At 37.2% G+C, this 16281-nt stretch overlaps 1 non-coding gene across 1 annotated transcript; it reads left to right on the forward strand.

Moving 5' to 3' along the window:
* The first annotated feature begins 440 nt into the window (after positions 1-440).
* Trnah-aug (transfer RNA histidin (anticodon AUG)) lies at positions 441-512 on the forward strand. The gene has a single exon. It is a non-coding gene; the product is annotated as a tRNA-His (tRNA).
* The last annotated feature ends 15769 nt before the right edge of the window (positions 513-16281 follow it).

Consider the following 16281-nt stretch of genomic DNA (forward strand, 5'->3'; position numbering starts at 1 on the left):
TACGAGTCCTTATTCCCCAGATACATGGTGTAATTACCATTAATATGACACATAAACCGTACAATTTTCTCAGCTCGGCAGACTCGGCTATATATGATGGATTTGATTAAGCGTACGTGAATGCCTTATTCATCAGACCGTTCTACCTTTGTACACAAAACATAGCTTCTAAAAATAATTTAAAAAAGTTAGCACAAGCTGTATCAGGCATGTTTCGTTCCTTTGTTTTGTATATGCTCCTCTCAGCGGATGACTTACTGTCCGTTTAGAACCCTTCATGTATCTTGGTGCATTTTCACAGCAAAATTCGAAAATACCATGAACATTTAACGCCTCATATTGGAGTTAAACAGACACGTGACTCAGCTTATGTCAGCCAAGATTGCAAAGTCAATATTTAGATCTTACGTAAGAATACCATCTTCGTCTCGGTAGTGACGGCCGTGATCGTCAAGTGATTAGGACTTCGCGTTATGAACGCGATAACCCAGGTTCGAATCCTGGTCACGGCATCACCTTTTCTATCCCCTAAAACAAATAGTGTAGTATTATTTCTCAAGCAAACGTTAGTTCCTATTTACGACTCCACTTATTCAGTGGTTTTATTAAATTTTACTTGTTCGACTTCATAAGATCATCCAACTGCTTTGATATGACAAGGAAAAAAATACTTCTGAGTTTTACTTAAATAGTATGGAATATCAGCCAAATTATTTTTTATCATGTCTGGGGCCCCGGGTGGCAGAATGATCTGTGGCACCTGTCTTTACAGGTCACGCACAACTCACCTCTGTCTCTGTCTTAATATTATCCAATAGTAAAATTGATCTCTTTGTTAGTATCTGGTATGAAAATCGAGAATATATGGTGGAATTCTTAAGCAGAAAAAAGATTATCGGTAAATGAGGACACTTCCGACATCCTTTAACCGGGATGCTATTTTGGTTCAAACTGTTGGTTGTGTAATAACAGTTCAAAATTCTATACATGTTCGTATTTGGAATCCAGTTGAAGAATCTGATGATAAAGTTAATTCGACCTTTCGATTCCAACTGGTTCGTGATTAGATATTTATATATGAATAGGAACCCAATTTTTTGAACAACAAACTTTCCCAAGAGTCAATTCTAAACCCTTTGAAAGGTTATATTAGCAACCCTTCGTGCACCCCCCCCCCCCAAAAAAAGGTGAGAAATTATTCTGATACTTAAATGACTCTGTTCTTTTCTCGAGATAATGGTTTTGTTGCCCTTTACTCCCATCATTTGTAACAATTTATGTGCATTTAATTGCAGCTATCTGGCACTAGTGGGGCAGTGAAGTTTAATTTTTTTTGGGGAAGCTTGGGAAAGAGCCAACTAAAGAGAGGTGACCACAAAATGTCGCATATTCCAAGTCCATTTATTATATCCGGGACGTCAGCTTTTCAAAACGAATCTGGGAGCGACATGTTATTATCCCCGTCTTAGGGAAGGTATACTGAACTAGGTAACAACATTCGGTTTACTCGATTCCTGCAGTAATTTGGATTTTGTATTTTTAAAACTGTCACCATATAATTTCTCACAAATGTATTTTCATGCTAACGCAATATGCCACTTTAGAAGGACCGTAAAAAGCATTAAAGTCAACACATCTGATAAAATGTTCACATTCATTAATCGCATCTTCATATGTAACATGTACATGTAAATTGAAATAGGGCCTTGGATGACGAAACAAATATTTCATTATATGTGATTTGTCTATATTCTAATAAGATTTCTTTTTATTACAGTAAATGCGGTCCTCGCGAGTACGACATCTATACGCCCGAGAGAATAATATTACATGCCGGTGGTCTTTACCTGACCGAGCGGTGTCAAACCCTGGCGCGATTCCCGCTTGAAGTCATAATTTTACCCCAATTAGAAAGTCCGACCTGTCCGTTCTATACATAAATTTCACTCTAATCAATGGAAGACCACAGATCTCACAACCTGCCAAATATCTATCAACCGCACATCTCCATGGTTTCTCTTCGTTAGGTTTCCGTACCGCCAGCAATTCATGCCACAGAAGCAATACAACTATCCCATAACACAGGGAACTATTGTAATTACACCACCTTAGGCCAGTCAATCCATGGTTTCCAGGCACATTTCGCCAGTGAAACTGCATCACATTTGCCACCATGGCGACATAAACGGTATCTGCTGAGTGCCTTCTTATTTATTCCTTTGTGTAATTTTCCGATTTCCTACCGTAAATACTGCCACTGCAGTCACACCACCAATGTACACCACGAGATTTTAATAGGGACTATGGTATTCCAGAGACACTTATTCGGCTTTGAACTGAATTCACTACTAGTGAACCATGGCATCATGGAAACTCACTAACACTTCACCCAGTTTCATTTGCTCCTAGTAATTGGTTAATTATTTCGGGCTAAGGAATATTTCCATTGCACCGAATTCCAATAATCGGGCAAATAATCACAAAAATCTAAGAATTCCTTAAAACGGGGAGCTATAACCAAATGCGTATATTCCAAATTTATTACATTACCCCCGCCTTTAAAAATCATTCGACCTCGAGTGACACAAATGTCACACTTCTGTGGTCTAATTAAAATTGACGACTTTCCCGAAAATAAACCAAAAACCCGATTAATGAAACCCAAATATGATTTAAACAAAACTCTGAATCAATGGGTTTGTTCCTATTAGCCCGCAACTAAACTTTGTTCTGAATCGCTAATTGCTTATGAGTAAACTAAATGTCAACAATAAACACAAATTAACCAAGCTGAATCCAACATGAAAATGTTCCGACAAGTTATTCGGGTTCAAACTCTTTCATAACAATCCTCGGAATTGGCTGCAGGATAGACTTCTCTACACATAGGTCTTTAACAACAAGAAAACAAATGTAACACAGGACCATTTCTGTTTACCCGAAAAACTCAGGTCTAGAGTTTGCGTTTCCACCAGGATACACGTCTCCCAATACACCGTAGCTCACCTGCGCACAATATATTTTTCGACTCAGCCTCGGTCGGCCGAAACTATCTTTTTACAACTAACCCACTACTAATGGACTAATGCTACAGCGACCGAACATAGCCATAAAAGAACCTACTCCCAAAAGCAAAAGTTTGAAACACTATCACATATATGATACTGCTATACTTTGGTGTGCAATATAATTACCTCATGCTGCTAATTAATTGACATGTGCTACGAATTGTCCTTCAGAACTTCCCAAATGGACACTATTCCATCCAAGCAGACAATTCAGACTATGCATGACGGGAACCACACTGGACCATTACAATTGTCAAGATGGATGCGAACAATTTTTTTTTAATTCACTGTACGAAGCAATTTCCAACTGGCAAGTCGCTAGCACGTCAATGACAATGTCACACAGGAACATTCCTGTTACAAAGAAGTTAGAGAATACGTTCTTAAAAGAAATAACACGTCTCGTACGAACATCAACAACAGGTCTACCATGATTTCATCGCCCAACTGGCGCGACACACATTGTCGTCCACTGACCAATGCTAGACCTGACACTGCTGTCATTCGCTATGTTCACAACGAGTACTAACTATACAGGGACAGAACAAAAACAAAAAACAATCCACTAACTTCCAAACTATCATACATACAACCGCTACCTTCCCTTATCAATTTAGCTCTGCTTCACTTACAGCACTAACCAAACAAATGTATTTAATTTACCAAACTCTGGTTCCAAGCAGCTTGAACTTCTAAAACTGTTTTGATCTAACACTGCACACGATTAATCAAAATAACTTATTCATAAGAGCATAAAAATAGACATCTGTCATCAAATAATTAATTCACTAGAATTATACTATGTGTACAGCCGATGGGAGCAGGTCAATCTAATTTTTAACTACGCGAGTTTTCTATCTCAACCCGTTTGACGCTTTGTTCTATACCCAGCTAAAACTAATAATCACGAGAAATGATTATTACCCACCCATAAAAATTTATTTTTTATCACAGGTCAGTGCTATAAGCACATGAAATAACTGAACTCAGTTTAAAATAATGTATGTAACTTAATTCAACACGGTGGCGTTTCTTCTCCGCGCCCTTCTTTGTTCCATTAAATTGGTCTTTTGAGCCGTAATTCGATATGGTGATATTGCTTCTTCCATCTCAGTTTCATCACCGCTATTGTGTATTTCTTCCTGGCTATCGGTGTGCTTATGTTCACTCTCAGGTCGCACCAAGCATGGTTTTAGTTGGTTGAAGTGAACAATCTGAGTCGCCTTATGATTGCTCAACACCAGGTCACCATCACTGAAAGAATGATCATGAACCTTGAGCTCATAAGTGACTTTCTGATGCCAAATAGCGGTGCCTATTTATTTTCATGCCACCTCGTTGGCCACCCACATTTCTTTTTCATAATCCGACACAAATCGAGGCAGATTCTCTGGGGCCTCGTCTGGTGTTTTGCCAACTAGAAAATCTGTAGGGAGAATCACTTCTCGACCCCAGCATCAGCTTGTTCGGGGTGAATCCAGATGAAGTGAGCTTAGATGCACGATAGGCCAAGCTGTAATAGAAATGTATTGGTCCCAGTTTTCTGATTTATCATCCACGTATGCTGATAGCATCTGGCATAAAGTTCTGTTATACCGTTCCACCATCCCACTATATTGTGGATGATAGGGAGGCGTTCGCGTCTTCTTAGTCCCTAATATTACACAGAGCTCTTTGAATACGACACCTTCAAACTGTCGGCCTTGGTCAGATATCAGTACACGACACACACACCAAATCTACAAACGAAATTATCCAGCAACGCTCTTGCAACCGTGGTGGCTTCAATATTAGGCAGAGGCACCGCCTCAATCCACTTAGTGAAATGATCTCCAATTACAAGGATGTATGCACTTCCTTCCTCCGTCTTTGAAAGAGGTCCCAAAATATCGAGGGCTACCAGCTCACCTGCTTCCCCAGCAGTTATGTCCTGAAGTTTTGCTCGGCGCTTCTGCTCGTGATTTTTGTGCAGAGCCAAACGGATCACGGAGCACAGTAGTCACGAATATCATCCCTCTTACCGGACCAATAGTAACGTTGGCGCACTTTACTGAGGGTTTTGTCGACACCTAAATGTCCCCCGGCGGATCCATCATGGCATTGCTTTAGGACTTCTCGCCGCCAGCTGTTTGGTACGACGATGAAACTTTTAATGGGCTTGCCGGAACGATCTAGCCAAACTTGCACAAGCATCTCGTCTGACATCTGTAATAATTTGTATGCCACCTATAACGCGTTAACGTCTGCACTATTCCCAGATACTTCGCAAGCAGGGCGTTGCTGTTCCTCAACCCAACTAATAACTCATGATAAAGTAGCATCTTGTCTCTGTAGCTCTCCAAAACGTATCCCACTGTCTAGCTGGATAGCAGAGAACCCCACGGTACGTTTGTTACAATATTTGCTACCACTGCAAGGTAACAATACATTGTTAACAATAATATCCTGAATATCAAACCACAGAAAACAAGAAAAACCTTACCTATGTGTAAATAGTTACACATCAAAGACAAGGGGGATAACGGTATACTAGATGACATCGAAGTGTGATTTGTTCTGATGGGCTTCTGTGTCATTGATGTCAATGCTGAACGTTATGAGACCTTCACGCGTGCTAGCAATGTTGTTATGGACCATCGCTTGCGCTCGATGGTGTTATGGGCTGTCACGTGTGTTAGCAATGGTGTTGTAAAATTCTAACTGCTCACCTGACGCCTTATCGCCAGTGAATATCAGAGCCGAGAATTTCCTCTTAAATGTTTAACGTGTGTTACTAATCATTGACGGAATGTATCATTTATTTGTATGTCTGTTCGTCCGTCCATCTGCCAATTTTCGTCGTTTTGTCTGTCCGTACTTACACTTAAATGCCAGTTTAAATTTTACAACTTACGTCGAAAGAACTATGTTTTTCGAACGTTAAAAGTTTACTTATTTTTATGATATTGATCAGTCGAATTTATTTTAGTATTCTACCTTGTGAAAAGAAAGTCCCCACTTTTTGAACATTCTGTGTTTTGTTTTGTTTTGTTAATTATTCAAAACTGTACCAAATGCTGTCACACTGCCATTATGACAAACAACTAGTAGAAAATAAAAAGTTTTATAATACAACAATTACTAACGATTGATTTATGCTGCTACAAGAACTTATCAACCCTTTGTTTTTTTTTTTCTTCTTCTGTGGTTGACAAAACCTTTGTAGAATCCTCATCAAAAGTCAATAAGTGCATAACACTAAACGTCATTTTTAAGGCGAACAATTAGTGAATTAACAATTTATACGGTCTGTTTGATTTCGAAGGAGTAGCGACACAAAAGAACTGACTCAAAGACATTTAATAGTCCACAAGATATCGGCCAAATGAACCTTTGCAGCGGCAAAAGATAGCGAAACAAGTGGTTAAAAATGCAGATAAACATCCATAATTTGTGTTTGCAACTTATCTAGCACTTATCTTGCAATCTTTTCAAGCAGCTATAGCACACAAATATTTTTTCTGTGTTGATGTTCAAACACACCCACACATACACACACACGCATATATATTGATTTTCTCAGATGAATTTTAGCAAATCATGTCATTATCGAGTTTGAAAATTAAAGATAAGAAAATCCTTAAGATCGTAGTAAACCGAATGTTCCTGCCAATATTGGGGAAATGGTAGTCGGTAATTAGATGCCATTAATAATTTTCTTCCTCTAATTAACATAATGCCAGGACTCTGCACGTGCAAAAATTTACGGTCACCCTTATGCGGTCCGCTCTTTACTTATAGACCTTTGCTTCATGTACCCAAGCCAACATCACTGCATCACATGTGCCGCCTTGAAAAAATGCAAGTATTAAACATGTATTAAAACGTTCTTGTTGATACCAGGCTTAAGAGAGTCACCGTCTGTAATACATAAGGCAAATAAGTAAACCTGGAAATGGTTGGGGGGGGGGGATGATCAAACATTATAAATAAGGATAACATAGACCCCACTTCTATCATATCTTCATTAAATCTTTTCTAATCAACTGTTCCTTAATTTTCATTCATAAGGCTGATGGTACATCAGGGGAGTATCAGGATAAGATTCAGGTTAAAGGATAAGGGAGGTTTCTCCATTTTAAGCAAAGGTTTGTGTGTGTGTGTGTGTGTGTGTGTGTGTGTGATTTGGATTTTTAACGTAACTTTAACAATTTTTCAGTCATATCGCTACGATGTCTGCAGTGTGGCAGTTTATAGTGATGTCTAGCACCGAGGCATCATGCCGCAGACACATTATCCTGACACCAGGCCGACCAGTCAAAACACTAACATCTTAATGCTGAGCACCAAGCGAGGAAGCTGTTAGTACCATTTTTGTTGGGCTTTGGTATGACTTGGCCGGGGATCGAACCCACGACCTCCCGCATAAGCAAAGGTTTGACCCCACTCACTAATTCAAGCCCTTGAAATTTCCTTATAATATTCTAAAAAATAAAACGAGATCGCTTCTAAAAATTGTTAACCCTAAGACTTTTCTTAACCTTATTATATATTTGTGTTCGTAATGTTTGAAGCTTTTCAAACACTCTTAGGAGCGTGGTATCATCTAAGATGTATTTTTTGCAAGTTATTTCTTGGATTGGATATTAAATCATTGTGTTCCAAACAGTTGTATGTTACCTCTTCATCCAGTTTTATCATGTATATCCGAAATACTGATCGGATTTTTCTTTTTTTGTCCTCCGTTATTCTAGATTTCTATATCCATTATACCAGTACACGAATACTATAATATGTTTTTGTACTCAGAGTCTTATGTCTGTTGTTAGACCTGAATTGGCAATAAAGTTCCAATATACCATTATGATATTGCTGAGATTATGAAATTCATTCTAGGGTATTAATTAAAAACATGTGCTTGGCCGATAACTTCATCATTTGATTGGCCGATAACTTCTATTTCATCATTTAATTGATCGATGACTTCTATTTCATCTATAACAGCAAACCAGATCATTTCAATATAGTTCCATTTCTAAATCAAAGCCATTGAAAGACTTAGGATAGGAAAACACAAACACAAACTAATGAATGGTAACAGCTATGATGACGTAACTATTGTGAAATAGAAAATGTTAGCAAACTTTCTTATAAGTTAAGGGGAGAAGTAAAAAGGAAAGCCCGATGTTGCCATGACATCGACGATTACAGTATTTTATTGTGACAAGGATTCGAATCTGAAACACTAATCTTTTAATTCCCGGTAGCGAAGATGGTATAACAACCGAAGAGCTTTTTTTAAGTAAATTGAAAACTGCGGAAATAAAATTGCTTTTAAATCAACCATTTCATTGTATCGCTTCATTAAACTGTCTCATATGCCGTGTTCACTGGATAGACTCTGTTTATTGTGACTGTGTGTTTTTGATCTGTTCAACTGTAAATGCAATTTTTCAAACCAGGCATGCGTACGAAGAAGTATCTGGATAAGTACAGGCAAACGACAAAACAGAAATTGTCTTAACTCACCATGGCGGTCTTCATAACAGACCTAGGTATAATCGTGTGTGCGTGATATTTTGCGGATATCATGACCTACATGCTTTGCCAAGCACTTTAACAATAATAGCTTACTCTACGCACGGTGATTTTGATTATATGTGAAAGATTTCATTTCGAATGATAACATGATAAAAGTAAGGCTTAACTTGTTTCTGCATTTGTCATTCTAATGAACACTTACAAACGAGGTAGGGAACATTTATACCCTAATCTTCGTGTCTAGTTGTTCTCGGAATTCGATTTGCGACACACGTCACTCGTGCAAGACGAATTTGCAAAATGAAATGCACGCAAACCTTCACAAAACTTTATTACCTATACCGTATAATCCGAGTTTTTTGCTTGCTTGGCTTGAAAGAGAAATTGATATGAAATTGATATGAACTAATTTGATTATTTTCTTGAAATTTACTTCCTACAATCTGCTATCCATGGCTTCTCGATAAACGCCTTGCACAGACATGTATACTAGACTCGACATTCAGCCAAAATTTGGTTCACACTCACCCAGCTAAATACTCGCTGGAAATATATGTAGTGAAATCTATTGGTATAAAAAAAAAAACAGATCACATGTAAGCACAAAAGTAATGTATATTTGAAAGCCATAACAATGCAAGACATATGTCACTGAGAAATACGAAACAAAATTGGACCATTTAGTACGCTGGACTAGGTAAATGGTGAAGACAGCCACCTCTGTTCGATTAAAGTCCGAAGGTGCTTTTTCATGGTGACGGAAAATGCTGAACCCAGTGATGTTAAGTCTTTTGGCGAGATCTACGCACTCTTTTGTGGGAGCTGTGATGGCGTAAACAAACTTAAATATTTTGAACGGAGTTTCTGCCTAATTGTTTAGATAATTTAATTTTTTACGACACCGGAACAGCTAAGTCACTGAGTCGGAACAACAATGAGTACATGATATGAAAAGAAGTACCACTGCTGGCGTCATCATGTTGACATCACTTCGGGCATTTGCTAACTTCTGGACTAGGCCGGTCGGATTTGTAGAGCCTTCGTGGATATGTTTATTTGCAGATGCGGGTGTACGGTTGAGGTCTGTCCCACTTTATTAGCCAAAGCACTACTTACTCATGTAAAGAAATATTGATTTAATAAACCTTGCATAAGAGAAACATTTAAAAAAAATTACAGATTTTTCTTTTGAGATAACAAGGTGGTCTCTCACAATGCTTTTCAGTACACCAAATTTGTTATTAGTAATATATTTCAAGTAAATACACGTGTTATTTGCTATTTATTGACAGGGCCATTTATTATTAGTTAAATTATTGATGTCATTTAAGTAACCGGATAATCTGACATTATGGAATGCCCAGCTATTTCTTGCATTTTATCTCCCTCACCTTTCGTAAAGGGATAATATTGGGTCATTTATGATCGGACTTTGCTTATAGCCGATCGCCGTATTTGCCATTTAAATTAATAGTCTCCTAAAGAACTGTAAAAGTCCACTTTTCTCAATGAAAAATATCTAAGGATCAACGTTAACACGATCCTGATATTTTTCTTAAGTACAGTTTGCGAAATTCATTACATATAACTTATGTTCGTGAATCGCCCGTTTTAGTGCCTTAGGATAAGAAAATGACTCTTATGTCAAACTGTGGGATTACATTTAACACATTTTCAGCCCCGTAGACGAAGTTCTGCGTTATGTGCGCTGAAAATGGTTACACGATGTGACATGGGGATGCAACTACAAAAATGCGCAGTATTGTGCTGCAATATAAATAGGAAATATTTGACATTGCCTCTGGGATCCTCTGGGATATGCTTTTATAGATGGAATAATATTTGATATGCAATGTCCTTTACGGCAAATTACATGACACTCGCCAAAAATATATGTGAAGGTGTTATGTATCCTTTATTTTATTGGGGTTTAGAAGGAAATAAAACTCGACATCAAAATTGAATTTCTTTAACTACTAGCTCATCGAGCCTTCAACAAGTACAACATCCATAACAACTAGGATTGTGTATATGACGGGTAATCGATTCAAGAGCATGGCCCTGTCATATTTATATTTGTTTTATGGTCTTGAGACAAATAGTTTATTCTAAATGTAGTATAACTCGTGCATCGATGGTATTGATCAGCCTTGATGTGTATGCTTCTATTGTCTCCAGTGATAACATTGTGCATACGAATGATCTGTGCAGCTAGGGCCGTCGCAAGTTTGGGCTTAAGAGGCCCCGCAGACGAGCGCCGTGTCGGTCACCCACCACAGGAAAAATACAGCAAACGCCGCGAAATGTTCCCACCCCAAAGCTTTGGCGCCAAAACAGTCGCCCATGTCGCTCACCCAGTGTGCAATACTTGCAGTGGTTGCTTTTACCACATTTCCAGAAAGTTTGGATGCCGCTGCGTGATTCCCCAGAGCTGAACAGTTTAGAGAGGTTACCTTTCAAAAATGAAGTTGTTGGCTCGAATGCACACGTTGGCCATGCACTTTTCTCTTAACGTTTATGACATTAAAAAGCAGAGTTTGAAGATCAACAACAAAAGCATGCATTGTTTCTGATAGAGCGCAGTGGCCGTAGAAACCAAATCATGTGAACTTAGTAAATTTATGTATTTTGAAGACTGGCCCAGCATCTTCCAGGTACCTTACATGTCTGTCCAAGGGACTCGTGTATGTATGTATATATGTATGTACGTATGTACGTATGTGTATGTATGTATGTATGTATGTATGTATGTATGTATGTATGTATGTATGTATATGTATGTATGTATGTATGTATGTATGTATGTATGACTGACTGACTGACTGACTGACTGACTTTATTTCCTCTTTAAAAAGAGATTACATCAGAATAAACAAATTCATGATAATACAAGATCATAAAATAAAACAGAAAATTGACAAAAATACAATAGTAATACTGTGTCAGCTACCGTATTGACAAAACGAAATATCTCACTGCCTGCAATTATGCAAATCTGCAGTCATTTGGCGGAGCAAGGCACTAATCTTTTAACAGTTGCTTGATGATGATAATATTTCGAAAAGTTAATACGTCTATAGTGTTATGTGCTTAACATTAAGTTCGAGATAGTAACGAAAATGAAATGAAAAACTTTTAACAGTGTAATTCTATATGTAGTTTTTTTTTTCTTTATATGACGCATGTATTTATGCATACATATACTTGTTTGCGCGTATGCGTGCGTGCATGCATTTATCTATGACTGACTGTCTAAATGACTTAGTTACCTCTACAACAAAGAGTATATCAGGTTGCTAAGATACATATTATACATATCATAGGATTATGAGACACATCATAGACGAGAACGCAAGCATGATATATACATCGTCAACTAATGTGTTTACAAAATGAGATATATAAATACAGAAAACCATATAGAAATCTCTTGGAAATAAACATAAACAAATACATAAACAAATACATAAACAGACACACAAACAGCTGTCATACAACAAAATTTGCGGATTTGACAAGAAGACTTTGGCCTTTAATTGTTTATATTTAATGTTAATTTACTACTTACTTTTAATATCATGTTAGGGCATGTTAGTTGATAGCAGGGCACACATTTTATTGTAGAATGAAGCTATGCTGTTTGCGGTCACCAACATGAGCGTATCTGATACGTCATCGTCAATAGACGACATGCAGTCAACCCTGCTTCCAAGAAGTGTCTCCAACAATATATCGTCTTCTTGATTGAATAAGTTAACCCCGTCTCTCACTTCTAAAGGGTCAATCACTCTCTCAAAGAAAACGTTTCGTTCCTCAAGCAGCATTTCGCAACCTAAAATAAGATGTTTCGCTCTGTCGTCAGTCTCTTTTCCACAGAGTTTGCATACCATAACTTTACCAACAGGCATGATATATAGTTTCATTACTTCAGAGAGAGGCCATAACATGGATGGAAATTTACGCCCAAGAAACCATATATTACTTGGTTTTAAGTCCAAATGAATGTTTCTGAAGTGAATTAAATCATCCCTTAGTTCCATATTTGCTCTCCAGGTAGTTTCTTCATGGTTTTGGATATGTATGTATGTATGTATGTATGTATGTATGTATGTATGTATGTATGTATGTATGTATGTATGTATGTATGTACGTATATGTATGTATGTATGTATGTATGTATGTATGTATGTATGTGGCTTAACGGCACACCAGAACAATTTTGCCTGTCTAGTGCATATCAAAAGAGTGGTTCTCAAATTTTGATTGAAAAAAAGCAAAATCTGAGTTAGAAAAGGAGAAAACATTTCACTGTCAAGGTCGCTTTAGTTGAACTTTATTTTTCTGCATGATAATTAATATTTACAGTGGACACTGGAGCTTACTGTTTATTCGTATAGGTGAGCTATGCAATCGTGTGTTACTGTTACGGCAGAAGTTATTCTTTACTTCGATAAAGCAATATACAAAACTATTTTTAAAAAGACATGTGCGAATTATGAGTGGGTCTTGAGTGGCCGAGTGGTTTAATATAATGCGTCGAATAATACAAATTACAACGGTTGCCTTGTGAGCCTTACGTACAAACCAATGAACCAATGAAACAACCATAACGGTCTATCCCTAATGTGTTTTAGAATTTGAAACTGAGCATATTCTACGTCCGGTCGTTATATCCGGTACCTCATGCAACTCGAGTGTGCGAGTCACATGTTAATATTCCCCTGTCTGATTAAAAACGTAATGACTTTTTAAAATGAACTAGATTTGCCTTTCCTTGTAGGTGACAACATTTGGTTTACTCTTTTCCTGCCTTTAATCATAATTTGCGTTTTTAAAATTATCAACAATTTTTCAAATTAGTTTGGAGAAAATCATGGTACTAAATCCTAATATGTTTTTCCAAATATATTTTCATATCAAACAAAATGCCATTATATATGGACTGAAGTCATCAACAACATCGATGTATTTAAAGAGTCGGTTGGGCTTGGTTTGACTTTGGTGTGTTATGGCACAGCAATACAAGTAGGTTATTTAGTGTTGAGGCAATTCGATTAAAGTTACTTTCACAAGGACACACCACGGTAGCTGACCTGGGCTGATTCGGTGGTATGATTCAAACATGCACCCTTACTGAACCACTTTTGTGTGATTTGTCAATTTTCTATTCAGATTTTATTTCTTTGCACAGTACGTGCGGTCCTCGCGGGTGCAGTGACAGTAGTGAGCCTGAGGGAACAAATTAATGGCAATAATATTTTGAATATTAAACCACAGAGAAAGTATAAATCTTTTTCATGTGTAAATAGTAACACACAAAGGGCAAAGGGTATTACTGTATTCTGTGTCAAATCGCCACCGCCGTCTTTCATAGCACGTGATAGCACTGGGTACGAGATGGTGTTAGAGCAATTTGTTCGTCTCTCATTTTGGTGTGACGTAAGACTTAGATTTAGGCGTTCTTTGTTATGGTTTAAAGTTATTTGCTTATATTTAGAATGCGAGTATTAGTATTAGGATGTGTTTATCTGTATGTATTTCAGCCACAGTGCACAGGGAATAATGAGGCATTACTGCTGATCCGGAAGTGAAATATGTGACGCATTGCACGCTGCTTTGTTTACACTGTCAAAGAAAAATGCCTGATAACCTTTCAAAAGAACTTCACAATGAGGTCATCTTTGATGGTATTTTAGAATAACACATGATTTATTGGGAATTTGACACGGTGGAAAGTTCAGTACTAAGAAAAAACATGCTGAGACTATATAGGAAAAATAATTGTGATCCGAGTGTATCTGATGTTTTTATCGCTAATGTTGTTAGTCAGAACGTCAGAGCGTGAAATTCTACTCAAGTGTGCATCATGCATTACCAATCATTGCACAATCTATTTCCTGTTTGTCCGTCCATTTGTCTGTTTTCCTCCGTTTTATCTTATCATTATACTGATCAGCCAAACTTTTATCATTATTTTATTCAATAATAAGAAAGCCAGTATTTGGTGCACTTTATTGTGTGTGTTTTATTATTCAAACGTGACCAGTTGCTACTCATTGCAGTTAAGGATATATACTATCAAAAAGCTACGTCATATGTAAAGCATTTTTGAGTTTGGTTTACGTTACTAGACTTCAAGAATTTATCAACCCTTCGAAATTTTAATTTGCTTTATGTCGTCTTTATCCAAGAAATGCATCGTTAATTGTCTTATTGCTTGATTTACGAAGAGAGCTCAGTAAGAAGTTTCTAAAAAATTTAACAAGACACCATATAGTGAATACTGAAACCATATTAATTTTATTGAGAGTTGTATAAAAGTCTTTACCTATATTACCCTGTGGGTCTACTGAATAGACTTTTCCGTCAAATCAGGTATCTGCAAACTTACAAATCTACACATACACGCGCAAGGAGACACGATCTAGTTTCGTGGTCCATATAAACAGTGATTGATTGAAGAAAAATATCTTTATCGTTGAAAATGTTTAGAACTTAAGAGTATCACACGTATCAAAGTTTATAAAGGATTGACATAAGACTATAAATTGCGTTCAGATTGCCTTATGTTGATAGGGCTTAATATAACGTCGTTCAAATAGCAATGGCCTTACAAAGTGGCGGTTACAGCGATTAAAGAGTAATGGTCTTGCAGAATGGCGGTTACAGCCATGAAATAGTAATGGCCTTACAAGGTGGCGGTTACAGACCTGAAATAGTAATGGCCTTACAAAGTGGCGGTTACAGCCATGAAATGGTAATTGCCTTACAAAGTGGCGGTTACAGCCATGAAATAGTAACGGCCTTACAAAGTGGCCGTTACAGCCATGAAATAGTAATGGTCTTACAAAGTGGCGGTTACAGCCATGAAATAGTAATGGTCTTACAAAGTGGCGGTTACAGCCATGAAATAGTAATGGTCTTACAAAGTGGCGGTTACAGCCATGAAATAGTAATGGTCTTACAAAGTGGCGGTTACAGCCATGAAATAGTAGTGGTCTTACAAAGTGGCGATTACAGCCATGAAATAGTAATGGCCTTACAAAGTGGCTATTAAAGTTATGAAAAATTAACAATCTTATCAAGTGGCGGTTACAGGCATTACATGATTTTCACTTTCTAACATGCTTGGAATAATGGTTATACTATAAGACCTTGAGTTGCACAACAGAAAAATGTGCAGACATACACCGTACACTAAAATCAGCATGAATAATTCTCTAGTGTTTTATTGCACACGATGTTTATATATATATTTTTGTTGTTGTAAAAATGTAAGTATTGTAAAACAGATGTTTCCTAGAATGTTAAAACAAAATTGCGAACCATCTGTAAGTTTGTTTCCAGATTAATTGCCTGTTGCAGTAAGATGGATTCTCAGTAAACAGTATGCACGTAAACAGTGGATCTTTACCAAGTATGAGTGTAGAGGAGTTGGTAGAATTTTTGGTCCGATCTCTTTGTACTATAATCTATAAAATAAAATGTGTTCATATGGAAAAGCATAATAAAGTTAATGTATAAAAATACTATACTTTTTATATGTAATATATCGAGCAAGAATGACATCCTAGGGTTTAAGACAAAAACGATTCACGGTTTATCAAAACTGCGTGGCATAATAGACAATACGTGTCAAACTTGCAATCAATGATGTTTGTTTTCTTTAACAAAAAATCTGAGTCTTTAAAGA

The sequence above is a fragment of the Sinohyriopsis cumingii genome, chromosome 3, assembly GCF_028554795.1.
Source record: "Sinohyriopsis cumingii isolate HCF-2022 chromosome 3, ASM2855479v2, whole genome shotgun sequence".
In the NCBI taxonomy this organism is placed as follows: domain Eukaryota; kingdom Metazoa; phylum Mollusca; class Bivalvia; order Unionida; family Unionidae; genus Sinohyriopsis; species Sinohyriopsis cumingii.